This window comes from Ostrinia furnacalis, unplaced genomic scaffold (genome assembly GCF_004193835.3).
Source record: "Ostrinia furnacalis isolate ACB-3 unplaced genomic scaffold, ASM419383v2 OfSCF0932, whole genome shotgun sequence".
Classification (NCBI taxonomy): domain Eukaryota; kingdom Metazoa; phylum Arthropoda; class Insecta; order Lepidoptera; family Crambidae; genus Ostrinia; species Ostrinia furnacalis.
The window spans coordinates 202,741-217,762 of NW_021131171.1; the positions used below are offsets into that span (position 1 = coordinate 202,741).

General features: G+C 35.5%; 1 protein-coding gene across 1 annotated transcript in view; it reads right to left on the bottom strand.

The window, feature by feature from the left end:
- The window catches only part of LOC114350638 (low-density lipoprotein receptor-related protein-like), a 109,987-nt gene that overhangs the window by 26,666 nt on the left and 68,299 nt on the right, over positions 1-15,022 (bottom strand). The gene's annotated exons all lie outside the window — the stretch shown is intronic.

Consider the following 15,022-nt stretch of genomic DNA (forward strand, 5'->3'; position numbering starts at 1 on the left):
GTGTAGGCATGATGGCCGTAATAATGAGTCAGTAATTTTCAATTTTGTAATTCGTATGACATAAACAAAAAAGTACTTACCTATTAGTAGGTTTAGTAAAGTACTTCGTAAAAATACATACACAGGGAATGGTCAGCAATATTTTAAGAGGTAATTATTGCAAGAGTGAGTTGTATTTTATGGAAAAATCTAAAAGTAACATTAAACGAGTCTGTTTCAATTTATTTTTATTATTTCTTATCTGGAAGATTGCCCAACTTTATTGGCGCGGATAGTGGATGTCTTACACCATTTTAAGTCCATGGTAACATTTTTCGCAGTTTTAATAATTCTGCAATGAAATAAAAATAACAACCTATCTAAACTTACAAAATGTTCGGCGTCATGCAAATCTGATCCAGCCATACGTGGTGTTAACGTTAGGCTCTGCACAAACGTAGTCTTTTTGTTTCACTGTGTTTTGCTGTGATAGTAAGCTATGAAAAAGTTCTGTTTCTAGGTTCTTACATCGAGTATTTTTATTAGCATTCCGAGTTCCTTAAAACAGTGGCTCTAGCAGTCTAGCTTGTCCGTGAACGGATGAATATTTTGAATGAGAAAATCATGAAAAACGACCGAAGCATAATCATTTCAATATTCTATAGTAACATTGGTTGATAGGTACCTACATGAGATCTTATTTGTGTACTAGAATTGGCATGGACTAACCTGCGCTGAAAGTGAATAAACAGCGCAAGGAGTGATATCATTGTGAGAATTAAAAATGTGGTAGGTAATAATACCTATCTTCGTTCGTTTGTTCGTTTCAGCCGAAAGACGTCCACTACTGGACAAAGGCCTCCCCCAATGATTTCCACAAAGACCGGTCCTGCGCCGCTTGCATCCAGGCACTTCCCGCGACCTTCACCAGATCGTCGGTCCACATAGTGGGAGAACTGCCCACGCTACGTCTTCCGGCTCGTGGTCGCCACTCAAGAACTTTCCTGCCCCAGCGGCCATCAGCTCTATGAGCTTTGTGCCCCGCCCACTTAATTTTAGCGATTCTGCGGGCTGTCTAACAGGACACAAAATTGCGTACGTTTGCGCAAGCCCTTCGCTTAGCAGCTCGGAATATTTAACGGTCGGTCGACGCTGTTGTGTCCGAGATGTTACGAATAAAATTAACATTCGGTACGAGTTGTAACTGCAGACTCCATTTTGGTTTTATTTAAATATCGGATTAACTAGTGCGGTTACGTATTAACTCGCGAGTACTGAAACCGCGATTTTTGGAATTCATTCGTCCAGTGCACAGTTTGTATCGTAGATTTTTATAAAGCGGTGGGGTGATTTTAAAGGGTGGAACTGACACGTATTGTTAACGTCTGAAATAGATATTAAATTTGTTATTTTTAATCTAACAGTTTAGACTTCGGTTTGCTGATTCAATAGTCAGTTCAGTTCATCAGTGATATACCTACTTCTGACATAAACGTATACAAAGGGGTGCACCGAATAGCAAAATGAACAGAACAGTATATTTTGTTATATGAACGTTTTTTCGACTTTCATGTAACATAGTATAGTCGTCATAATATTATGTTGTTTAGACAGCACCGAGGTTTTCGAGTAAGATAAAAAAGTATGCTAATGTGTTATAGATAGATATACTATTTATTGCACACCACTCAAAACTGACCAATAAAAGAAATACAAAATCGAAACAATCCAGGTATTATCTATACATTTTGATTAATTTAATAACATAAATCCAACTTTACCAACTAGTAATGCAAGCTATACCTTCTCCAGAACGACATGACAGTCGGGACCCAACAAGAAACAACTTTAAAAGCAATCTTACTTGGGAATAAACTGTCCCATCTAAGACTACCACAGACGGCGGCTGCACTCAAGGCAAAACAAAGTTCAGCTCTGAAGAATGGACGGCATTTACTGGCGCTTCCCGAAGAATACTGAAGTATTAAAGCTTAGTAAATACAATAGGATGTCTTGTGGTAGAGTTCAAAAAGAAATTTTGAGAAATTCTCACCGAATTCAATACCATGATTTAAATTTATTTCACGCTTAATTGTGCCTATTTATAAACCGCTAAAAGCAGCATTGATAATAAAAGCTAATCATTATTTTATTATGGTTTCACATATTGCTCTTTCATAGGTATTACTAAATTACCTCCAGAGGGAAGAGAAGCTGGTATTGAAAACATTTTCTAAAGGGCTATTAGGTATAGAAAAGAAAGACATTCGTGGAATGATAAAAGAAAAAATGCATGCAATAAAACTTTAATATACAGATAGACATTTATTATACTAGTAGATAGACACTTTGAGATACATTACTAAAACAAAAAATATCGAAAATGCCTTTGGCGTTGCTGTGCTCGGGTGATAAATTGTTCAAGCTTGAAATGGGAAGAGGCGAATCTTCAGACATTCGAAAAATGAAATCTCTTTTTAATCTTGGAATCCTTTTCCTCTATGCAAATTTACTTAAAGATAGCTCGATAGGGTGAGCCACAGGGCCATTACCAAAATAAATCAGCTTGCACAAATAAGTAACAACGATCCTTTGTAAAGTACCATAAATCTCGTCATTTCAAATGAGAAAACTTTAATAAAACTCAGTGTCAAACAAAAGCTCGATCCAATCACTCACAACAACCGTAAGTGGCTCTATATTGTCAACGTGTTAAATACACGCGAATAACAAGGGTTTCTTGCAAAATTTTATAGAGTGAACTCACTAAACCCTAAGCTCAGTCTAAAAAAGAAAGAAATTATTTTGGTATACTGAGGTTGCGCATAGAGCAAGAAAGGAGGCACCCTCTTTAAAAGACACACCGTGCATAACAAGAATAAATGTTGTATGGGCTTTTCTCTTTTAACTACAACCGAGCTGACGCCCGAGGCGTAAACCCTACATCTCAGAAAATGGGATATTATTAGAGTAGGTATCATAAAATTCACAATGAAAAATGGAACGACACTTCTGCTACAATAGCGTCAGCTGTGCTGAATATAGATTTGGCTTTGATTTTGCTCTTTAAATTAAATCCAGATTCCAATTCCAGAAACGTTTAGTTCGCGGAAATTCTGAACGGCTTTGATTTGTTTGCTTTCATTGTTTTCAGGACGAATCTTTCACAATACGGATTGAAAAGGCAATCAAAAGATTAAAAGAAAATCACGTTACAATTTTTCGCTGAAGCATTCACAGTGCTTCTTTCACAATAAAGACTCTTTCTTTTGTAATTAACCATTCCATGTTAAGAGTGCATGAAATAAATGTTTACATTTACCTCGTAATATTCATAAACGTGCTTTCCTCTGTAAAAATTTATTAAATAAAATTATGTCAAATAAATTAAACAGCTAGTCAGTGTAAAGACGTTTACATTCCTAATTGCAAAAGGACAATGACCAAGAGTGGTCCAAATGTCCACCACTAATGAGACCTATATTGGCTTATAGTCCATTAAATAGAGATTAACTTTCAGTATGGGACGAAAAAAAAATAAGCTGTCAGTAAAAAGTTATGACTGTTTGAAAAATTGTAATAGTTTGCTCGCTAATCTCAGGAACTACTAGTCCGATTTGAAAAATTCTTTTTGTTATGGATAGCCCATTTATCAAGGATGGTTTTAGGATAAATAACATCACCCTACAACCAATAGGGGCGGAACAGTATAGACAAATGTTGTAAAAATGGGAAATATTATTCAAACTATTTTCACGCGTACAAAGTCGTAGGCACAGCTAGTATAATATTTATTAAAATTCATCTATAACCCCGCGCCACATGCGACACGGTATACATAACATGCGTAGATTAGTCCAAAATGTGCAATGGATAGAATGATATCAAGAACATTTTTGGGATGAAAAGGTAAAAAACATACTTTTCATTCAGTCATAACTTTTTACTGACAGCAGATTTTTGGTTGCGGTTTGGTCATAATGAATCAGTATTTAGTAGACTATTTTACTACATAGGTCTCGTTAGTGGTGGACATTTGGACCACACTCCATAAATTTTTGGTCATTGTCCTTTAATGCAAAGCTCACTTAGTGGAGTACTTTAAATTATTATTGTGTGGCCAGAGAGACAATGAATCGACAGTGTATTTATTAATTTGTTATTTTTATAAAATCGAAAATAATTGACACACTGACAAAATAATTGACTATTAAAACGCTCCAACACTTGCAATTCCATTAATACAAACATGGAATTTTCTCCCATCAGTTTTGGCCTGTTTGTTTTATACATATTTACTTAATAACTATTGCTTGATCTTCTTCTTCTTCGTCGTCGCTACACTCTTGCCAGAGTGGTCGTGGTCGTCACATATCCGATCCGGTGGCAAACCTATCAAAATCCGTCGCCATTCCTCCCGCACCGCAGTCTTTCTTGTGCACTCGTGGAGTGGACTATTCCTTGTCATCATAACAATCAAATTGAATAAAATATTGTAAAAAATTACACACAACACAAACATCAACAAGAAGCAGGTAAATAAATCCTTACCTTCCAGAAATAGCTGTATTCTACTAATCTTTGCTTGTATTCACCAAAGGAATGTCTTTCAGGAAATTTTGTTAAAGCGGACTTAGTTTAAAAGGAAACTTCTTTTTCAGCGAGTTTGTTAGCTAATCTCATTTTTATGAAATCTTCCGGTCCCTCCTAAACTCAGTGATTTCACTAAGTTTTTTGTTAGTAGGATATAAGGCAAAGATCTTGGTTTACTATTTAAGTAAGTTACTTTGGGTTGATGTTGCTATTTATTTGTATAAAATAGGTCAGGTCCGTTTTAGGCGGTTCTCCCGACATTCTTGACATGGCAATCCTAAAGAATATAGGCCTCCGCCTACACTCTATAGAAACCATGCACGCGCTCACTTCTGACCATCGCCCGGTCGTACTCCAACTAGGCTCTCCTGAGTCTACACCCACTATGAAGACAGTTGTGGACTGGGACAAACTCAAGGTAAAACTTGGGAACTGTCAGAGCCCACAACTGTCCTCAATCCCCGACGATATAGTTTCGCCTCACGAAACTATTCACGCGATCGATGCCCTCACTAGTCACATCTCGGTCGCCATCGGCGACTCGTCTAGGCAAGNAAAAAAATAGGCGGTTCTTTGAATATAAATAGCATTTTTTGTGTCGTAAACTTGAACTGGTGAATAGTGAACCTGCCTTTTTATGGATAAAAGTAATACATTAAATTAATTTAAGTAGAAGTGAAGTTTATAGATAAAATCAAAATGTGTGGAATGTTATAACTGCATAGCTCACATCAATGTAAATATTGTGAAACTTCGAAAAAGATACTACCGATTTATGATACTACTTTTTCTATTATGTCGGTCTTTTATTCAATGCTTAAAGTTTTTTTTCTGAGCATAAAGTTTCCATCAACACCCCATAGGAAACAATATTGTCTGAATACATTTCCCAGTCTTATAGCTACACTACCATAAACTATTGGAATCCCATAACCTCATTTCACTAAAATTGTAATTAAGCGTACAACAGTTGGCCGCTTCGGAATAACAATTGATTTACCAAAAACTTATTAATATGCAGATCAATTATCTGATAGCGTTAATCCTTTAGCGCTGAACTGCAATACCGGTATTTAGCGGTAACGTTATTCGTTATCGGCTTACGAGGTTTGCCCACAATGCGCATTCAATCAAGGATCATTCTCGTAATAATTTGGAATTAATTTCTGCTCTTTTGTGAATGTCTAAAATAGCGGTTTAATTAACATTTGAAATGAATTCCAGAATATTGTGGAATGAAATTAAATATCTACCATTAATTGAAACTATTTGGTGCTTATTTAATAAATTGAAATAATGTATTATGTAGGTAACATTTCATAGCAATTAATGATTTTCATGGTTTGTCATCAATATTCATTCATTTCATGAAAATGAAAAAAGTTGTTTACAACAGTGTTTATTGTTTTATTTGTTTCTGAGCAAAAACTAAAGTATTCTATTGTAGAGGTACTCAACGTTAGAATTCGCACAAAAAGCGAAAAGAAAAAGGCAAAAAACGCAAGTACCTATCTAAAATTATATGGCTCAGATCTAATGTAACAGGTTTTTACAATTTTAGAATCCTTCATAAATAATATTCTTCCTTCCGTGCCACGATCCAGGTCACAGGTTCAAATCCGCGAGAGTAATCGGATTGCGAAGGATGCTAGCAGCGCTTTGTGTCCGCGCCTCTTCCGCGCTAATTCAATTATGACGGTAACCGCTTAATGGAGCGGGTGTGAAGCGGTCGGTTGACGGCTGGACAGGCTCTCGATGAAGAATATGGGAAAAATGAAGTTTTCTATTACCTAACTGCACGACAACATCAGTATTACCTGATTTGTAGTAAGATATTGCCTATTTATGTGACGCTCAGTGTTACACACTGCTACGAGTTTTGAATAGGGTTTCTGCTCGAGCTTTCTCGAACTCGAGAAAACTCGAGAAATTTGGCTTCATTCGAGACGAGAAAAAAATTACCGGAGCTCGAGAATTCTCGAGTTTCGATTTTGAAGCTTTAATATTCTTGAAAACCGATTTTCTTAGACAAAACTTAAGTTTTTTATTATTTATAAGGTCAACGTTGCTTTTAGACTGGCCTAGTCTTTCCTTTTTTAACTGATTTGATTTGCAAGTCATGATCTCAATCGAAACTAAGTAATAATGTTCACCAACGAGTATGCTATACTTATTTATTATGTATGTTTAATCTGACTAAAAAATTTGTTAACTAGACAGCTACCTTACCTAACAGACGTTAGGTTAGGTACTGGTGCCTCCTCGTAAAGTTTATTAAAGTCGTTATCTGTAAGAAATTTAAAAATTTATTAAAAAGTTTTTTTTGTTCATAAAAGTTCATTATTTTAAGGACAGCTAACAAGACATACACAATTAACTGGAAAAAACATTGATAACAATACGTGTTTATAGTGTAGCCTTAATTAAAATCTGCCACGACATGTGCATAGATTGCGTGGAAGCGTGGTATCGACTAGTCCAAAAAAAATTGAAAATTTATTTATTTATTTATCGTAATTTTGCTATTTGGACTTGTGTTATTTAGAAAACAAGTGATTCAATTGTAGCTTCAAATTTTTATTGGTATTTATCCTTAAAGTGCACGCCACTTTATGACTTTATGTTTATGACTATTAGTGAATATTAAAATTATGAAAGAATATTTTATTTTTTGTTTTAACCTTACCAAAATAAGTGGAACTAAATTTTAATATTGATTGTGGTGCATAAAAGTAGGTATATTAGATTAAAAAAACCTGTGTTTTTATTAAATTTCAACCGATTTCAGCAGTTTTTATTAAAAGACTCGAGACCCGAGAAAACTCGAGACTTTGGCCTCGAGAATTCTCGAAACTCGAGAAAAAATATAGGTCGAGAAATCAGAAACCCTAGTTTTGAAGGACTACGAAAACTCCACGTGCTATACGTAGTGACTACGAGTACTGTAATATTCTGTGATGCTACGCACTTTATTTTGTAGTCTACGAAGTTGAAATCATACACTTTTGGTGAAACATTTTAAATATGTAATGCTACGTTGCATTTTGTTGTGTTACATTATGCTACTATTTTAAACGTATTTTGCTAGAAAATTGGTCAGCGACAAGCATTTCAACCGTTTGCTAGAAATGCTTGGCGTTTATTCTCAACTTATTTGAATTCTTATCATACTGAAGGCATTTTACCTAAACAAAACTGCATTGGCTTGGTGCCCGTCGGAATATGAGGGCCTGTGGCGTTCCAGTCACGTTCCACCTCCATGCAGTTTTCTTTTTGATATCTCTTACAGAGCACGTACTAATGATATTGGAGTATGACCTACATTTGCAAGTACTTAAAAACTTATCGGTGGAGAGCTGGAGGATATTTTTATCCGTGGAAAATATTTCAACGACAGAGGAACGCCAAAGTTTAAAATCTTGTAAAGCACTCCCTCTGGTTTGTGTAATTTATTCGACCACTTAGCATTCAACACTTCTCTCAAATTATAGTCGAATTTGTGATAAAGGGAACGATATTTGAGGCTTTCAGTGTCGGATTTAACTCAAGAAAATAATAGAGCAACAAAAATAACCTTGAATCGTAAAAAACACTTCCCGAGAGACCCGTGTGATCGTAAAGTGTAAAGTTGCTTTCGGAAACAGGGTTGCCGTGTTGAAAGGTGGTATCGAGTTTATTTATAATAATAGTTTAAAACGGATAGACGACCTCATAAAGGTAGCAAGAAGGCGCTGAATGCAGGCCGCCACCAACCGGCCATTGTGGAAATCATTGGAGGAGGCCCATATTCAGCAGTGGACTTCCTATGGCTAAAATGACGATGATGAATAGTTTGAAAAGGTGCTACATTCGACTGATACAAATATATTAAGTTACTTCCTTATGAGTACTTAAAAGTACTTGCAAGTGGGTGGAAGCCTCACTCAAGGCAGATTTTTTTATAAAAAACTAGCGGTCGCCCGCGACTTCGTACGCGTGAATCCCGTTTTTCCCGCTAATTCCCGTTCCCGTGGGAATTTCGGGAATTCCTTTCTTAGTGCACCTCTACGTTACCTAAGCTACGTCCCTTCCAAATTTCAAGTGCCTACGTTTAGCCGTTTAGGCTGTGCGTTGATCTGTCAGTCAGTCAGTCAGTTTCTCCTTTTATATATTTAGATAAAAAATATTGAGATAACTATTTAGCTGAGTACTAGAATTTTTTTATTATATTTTAGTTACAACTCAAAGGGATACACATAGGTAGTTTTTTATCCTTACTGTTAGAGGTATGAATTCTATTTTGTAAGGAAAACTAAACTGCAATTATGAAAGCAGATGTTATTTATCAGATTATGTAAGCTCCGAAAGAGTTTTTTTGAGAACTTAGCCTCCTCAACAAGTAAGAGGGGAGTTGCACAGTTAAACCATAAAATAATAAAAACAGAATCGCATGTATTCCTCAACGCTCCTTATCGATATAAAATTGATATTACTTGAATTCATCTTTACAACACTATTTATAACATTTCTGTTTTCGAACAGGAGGTTTTACTGCCGGCCGTAACGGGCGACCGCGAAACAGCTTCCGATTAAATTGAGACTTTATTCTTAACGCAATAAGGGAAGTATTGGCAAAGTAGAAGATATCGTTGTCAAAATTGTAGCTGAATCTTGATGGATACTATACTACATTAGAGTAACAACTCAATCACGGACGTTCATGTTTAGAATAGTTAAGTAATGGTCATAACATTAAGGCTGAGTTGCACCACCTAACTTTGACCGTAACTATAATGATAACCGGTGCTTTTGCTATGGAGTTTTACAGATTTTTGACGTTTGTCAAAGTTAAAGTAAGATGGTGCAACCCAGCGTTAGTACCTACCTATTTAAAAGTAGATAATATTAATATAATATTTATTAAGATTAAAAATAAGATCAGTTTTCATAAACTCTGCCTAGAGAGGCCTTCAGAGTAGGCAGTCTTAGTTTTGGTTTTATGTGCCATAAAAATAAAAAAGGTTTCTATTATGTTGTAACATCACTCATAACTTTTATTTTCTAAAGAATTATTTTCCGTGTCAATTATTTACGCTCAATTTTATAGAGATTCAGCTCAAAGCAGAATATCTACATTAAGATGTTATTGACACCCTTTAACATAAGTACAACATTATCATAAATAAATTATTTAATATCAAATATCAAAGCAGTGCTTAGAATAACTACTCCAAGTTTCATGAACACCACACATCAATACAATTAATGAGTATCGTCAATATCGCTTTGAATATCGCGTTCCCAACGATATTGAAATTCCCATTTCTGAAAATTTCGCAGTTTCGCAATGATTGAATAGGTCAAAGGAATATAAAATGGTTGCCATCTATACTAATATTATAAAGAGGTAAAGTTTGTGTTTGTATTTTGTTAAATTGTAGGTAATCTCGGGATCTACTGAACCGATTTTAAAAATTCTTTCACCAATAGAAAGCTACATTATTGCTGAGTGTCATAGGTTATTTATAAAACCGAAAAATTCCACGCGGGCGAAGCTGCGGGCGGAAAGCTAGTAGACTACAAGTCAGCATGGGACTAATCGTTCGCGCAGAGGACTGGCAGAGAGCCAATATTGTCATAAGTTTTTATGACCTATATCATAAACCTGTCTTGAAATCGAATAATTTGAATGTCATTTTAACTGATTTTTATTATTCCTATTGGCCATAAGGAGAGATCGATGCTAGACATGAAAAATTTAAGGCTGGGTTGCACCACTTACTTTACTATTAAACAATAGTCAAATATCGTCGCTTGCCTCTCTAACTGACGTACCTATCTGACATTTTTTTCGAAGTTTTTCGAAGCTGAGTTATCTACACCATCTTAATCAATTTTGCAAGACGAATCGATCTGTCTAATCGCCTGAAAATTTTGCTAAATGTCAGTTACGTCAGTTAAGGCAAGCGACGATATATGTCAAACAGAAAACACCGGTTATAGTTACGGTTAAAGTTAGGTAGTTCAACTCAGCCTAAAAAGGTTTTAAGGAATTCTCCTGTGGACACATTGTAAAGTAAACTAACAGTGGGCTGATATTTTTTTAATAGTGAAATAGAAAATGCTTACAGAAAAATTCTCCTAAATATTGCTATAAATCCAATCATTTGATAAATAAGCCTACGAGTACTATAACAATTTTCACAATTACTAGACGGCCAGAGATAGCTGTATTTACTTCGATTAGTCTGAAAACAGTCTGGGTTATAGCCTTGACTATTTAATTGAGGTTAATATTATTCTATTTTATCAAAATATTTTGTCTGCGGCGATGAGTCATGATTTATTGGGCAGTATTTGTCTATGATATTTTAATACACAGAAATGGTAGAGTATTTAAAATAACAACGGCTAGATGGTATGAAGGAATTTTTGCACCATGTATGCCCTAAGTGTTACTTTTGAGCCCAAAATCAATAAACAAATCCAGTCTTTAGAGTTCTTGGGCGGGCTGCGCCCTTTTTCTCAACTGGCATCCGCAGAATACCAGTGGTCGTGACGCACTCTCTGACGTCACGGCTTATACTGAGCAGATGCCATTTTGGTGCGTGTACTCTGTTTTTTTGTATTTAAGTTGTTATTTATTTTTAATGCTTTAAATACTCGCATCAAAGAAACACTTTTCTATCTTTCTTCTTTCTTTCATTTTTTAATTTCCGATTCCTAACCCTTATACTCTCTAAAACTTTTATAACCTTTTTTCAAAACGGCACCAACTACAACCACATACGATATCCCAATGTTAAGCTGGAAATGTATGGACGTAATAGGACTCCAAAAATAATATTAAATCATCAGCAGTGTGGCCGTAACTCGTAATCGTTCCGGGAACGGCCTGGCGCTGCGCCAGCGCTGCAACTTGGAGCAAAGGTCGTTATTCTTTTATACCTTTATCGCTGCGAAACGACCGAGGGGTTAATTCTGAAAAGTTTTTGAGTCTCTTACTGCTATCTCATCTAAAGGAGTATCATGTTTGTTCTGTTGTGTGAATAATAAAGATAACTCCGTTATTTAATGGTTGTCACGTATCGTTCGAATTAATGCCTGTATTCATATTATTCATATACCTAACATTACTATGAAGTCTCGCAGTGCGCCTTGACGCACAGGGTCACCCTGTGTAACTAACTCTAAAGAACTGTTTTTTGGGAAATTTAACTTACGCCCGTATTCACAAACATTACCATGAGGTCTGCGCGTAGACGCACAGGGTGACACACGAACCAATCACAGAGCTCTATTAAACGCTGTGCGTTCGATTTTCTGCTTTACTTAAGCAAGCATCGTTTGTGAATACAGGCGTATGTTCTCTCTAGAAGAACGTTCATTCAATTGAAACATAGTACGCCAACTCGGCAGGTTAATATGGGTACCAAGATCCATGAGTTTACGTTAGGTGTGCTCGCTAGCGACTGCGTAAAAAAATGACATTAATAGTATGACATATTGTGCAGCGCCCCTAGCGGCTACTTTCAAGAAACAAAATCTTCATAGAGATTTTTGACGTACTCGCTAGCGAGCACACCTAACGTAAACTCATGGTAGGTACACTGTTACAATGTTACCTAACTGACACAGTAATGATTAATTGATTTGATTTGATTCGTTTAGTTCAAATGTGGAAATGCGTTAAGTAAGCATGTCCCAGGCCGTAAGTATAATGAATAAATAAATAACTGATCAGGATGATACACTCACATATCGCAAGAGCACTCAGTCAGTGATAAAGATAAGTCTGCACTTAAAACATTGTTTACTACTTTATTAATAGAACAGAAATGACTTCACAAAATATTATTAGAATATTCAATGAGTCTATCACACGCAACAGCATGAGGATGAGCAAGACAGTGAGTTTTCTAAAAAGGGGATCTAGTTTTCAGCACCAGACGCCAGTTTTACGGTTCCAGTTATTTCATCTAGAGACATTATTATTGCAGACTCTAGATGGTTCGTTAAATAATTTAGTCTCATTATAAATTCAGTAATAGCCGTTAAAATAACCAAAACCCTAGCCGTTTCAATTAAATAGCGGGTTTCAGACGAGAATAGTCCCAAAATTTCAAATTTCTGGGAATTATGTTTTAATTAACTTGTCTTAATTTAATAAAGTTTACGAATTTATGTTTTTAAGATGAAGTATGTTTTAATAAAATAGTTAATAAGACTATTTTGTATTGGTTAATAATAAAAATTACAGGTATAAAATAATGGTAAAAAAGTGTAAAATAGTAACTTTACACTTCTTTTAATATTTTTGAAAGTATCATTATTATCATTTTAGTTAGGGTGGCGTTACGTTGTGGACTTTGTATAATCTGTATTTATATTATAATGGCTCAGCTAAAGCGTTTTACTTACTGTGTGAAATACTCCTTATAAGTAACAATTGACCTAAAAACAGGGGATTATTACGCCAACATAGTAACACCTAAACGTTCACAGCCCAAAGTTAACAGCCGGGTTATTAAAAAAAACAATGAAAATGAGTTTTTTTTTGTGAATTTATGAGTAGTTATTATCTCACATTCTGAGTCGTTATAAACTATTATTACTTATTAAAAAAGCTTTTGTTACATAAGAAAGCTTTTGTTACAAGTTTAAAAAAAATAAGACAGGGAGATTGGTTTTGCACTTTAAAGTGAATTTCTAGACCATCAACAGTTTCAAATTCCAATGGTACAGCTGTATCTTAAACTAGTCGGCTGTCCTCCTTATTCTGGCCTAGTAAACAAACTTTCGTTATCTACCCACGATTCTAGTTCGAAACCCAATCAAGCGGGCACGGCGATTAGCGCGTCACTAGTCGGCGGCTTATCGACTAGTACTGGCTGAATTGTTAACTAGTTTAAGAAGTTTGTGATACACCCTCGCCTGAATACCGGGGGAGTTACCTCAAATCGATCTGGAACCGATCTGTTTAAAATTAGCGCTAAGTTTGTGGTAGACAACTTGCGTCAGCGGTTTAGGGTGGTACAAAGAAGCACATAATTGCTAGGCTGCTTGTTAGGTTAAAAGAAAAAAATATTTGATCGAATGCCAGAAAAATACAAATAAATTGTCAAGGCTTCGATGTTGATGAAAAAATACACAAAAAAGGCTTGAACTTTATCACAGCCACCTTGAAAGAAAACCACCCTATTTGGTTAGAAAATCACGTTTTCACCTAACAAAGAAAGGTTTGCCGTGTCGAATAGAAATGTTCCGAAAACGCGTGCTAAATTAGTTTAATGAACTTCGTGGAATACGGCAATGGGAAAGAAATTCAATTTGTATTGCAATAGATCCTTCGCCATTTTTTTTTGCATAAGTATACGTCACACAGTTCTTAAGTAGGTATACAGAGTAGATATTGGTCAAAAGAATGTGATGTTGGAATACCGGGGGAGTTACCTCAAATCGATCTGGAACCGATCTGTTTGAAATTAGCGCTAAGTTTGTGGTAGACAACTTGCGTCAGCGGTTTAGGGTGGTACAAAGAAGCACATAATTGCTAGGCTGCTTGTTAGGTTAAAAGAAAAAAATATTTGATCGAATGCCAGAAAAATACAAATAAATTGTCAAGGCTTCGATGTTGCTCGTCTGAAGCTCATTACTTATGAGTTGGTTTCTTTGAAGATAATGGTTGCTGGTACAGAGAGTCTTCATTGAAACGGAGACTATAGAATATCTACGAATCGATTATCGAAATATAGATCTGAAATCGTATTTCCTCAATGCTTCGAATTTATGACAATAAAGTTACACGTGTTTAATTAAGACGTTTTTGAATTTGAAACATTAATTTCGAATAATAAATCCAATTCGAAAATACGACACCAACAAAAATAAGGTAAGGCATCGAATGTTTGTCCAAGACAGGAAAAATATTTCCTAACCAATATCACAGAAACAAAGCGTCTTATTCAACGGTATGAAACAGTGGACGATATTCTTCGCTGGAATAGCTGAAAATGAAAAATCGGCTTAGAGTAAAAGGTGAGAGGAAAGTAGAGTGAATCAATTTTTCACCTCTCCGTCGCGACATATCTGTGACTGAAGATTTTTCACGACCTTTTAAGGTGTGTTTTTCTATAGCATCTGCCAAAAATAACAATAAACTGTACCTATTGGTATACGGTCTATTTTAATAGGTACAGTAAACTTAAAACTAGTGAACGAAAAAATACACAAAAAAGACTTGAACCTTATCACAGCCACCTTGAAAGAAAACCACCCTATTTGGTTAGAAAATCACGTATTCACCTAACAAAGAAAGGTTTGCCGTGTCGAATAGAAATGTTCCTAGAACGCGTGCTAAATTAGTTTAATGAACTTCGTGGAATACGGCAATGGGAAAGAAATTCAATTTGTATTGCAATAGATCCTTCGCCATTTTTTTTTGCATAAGTATACGTCACACAGTTCTTAA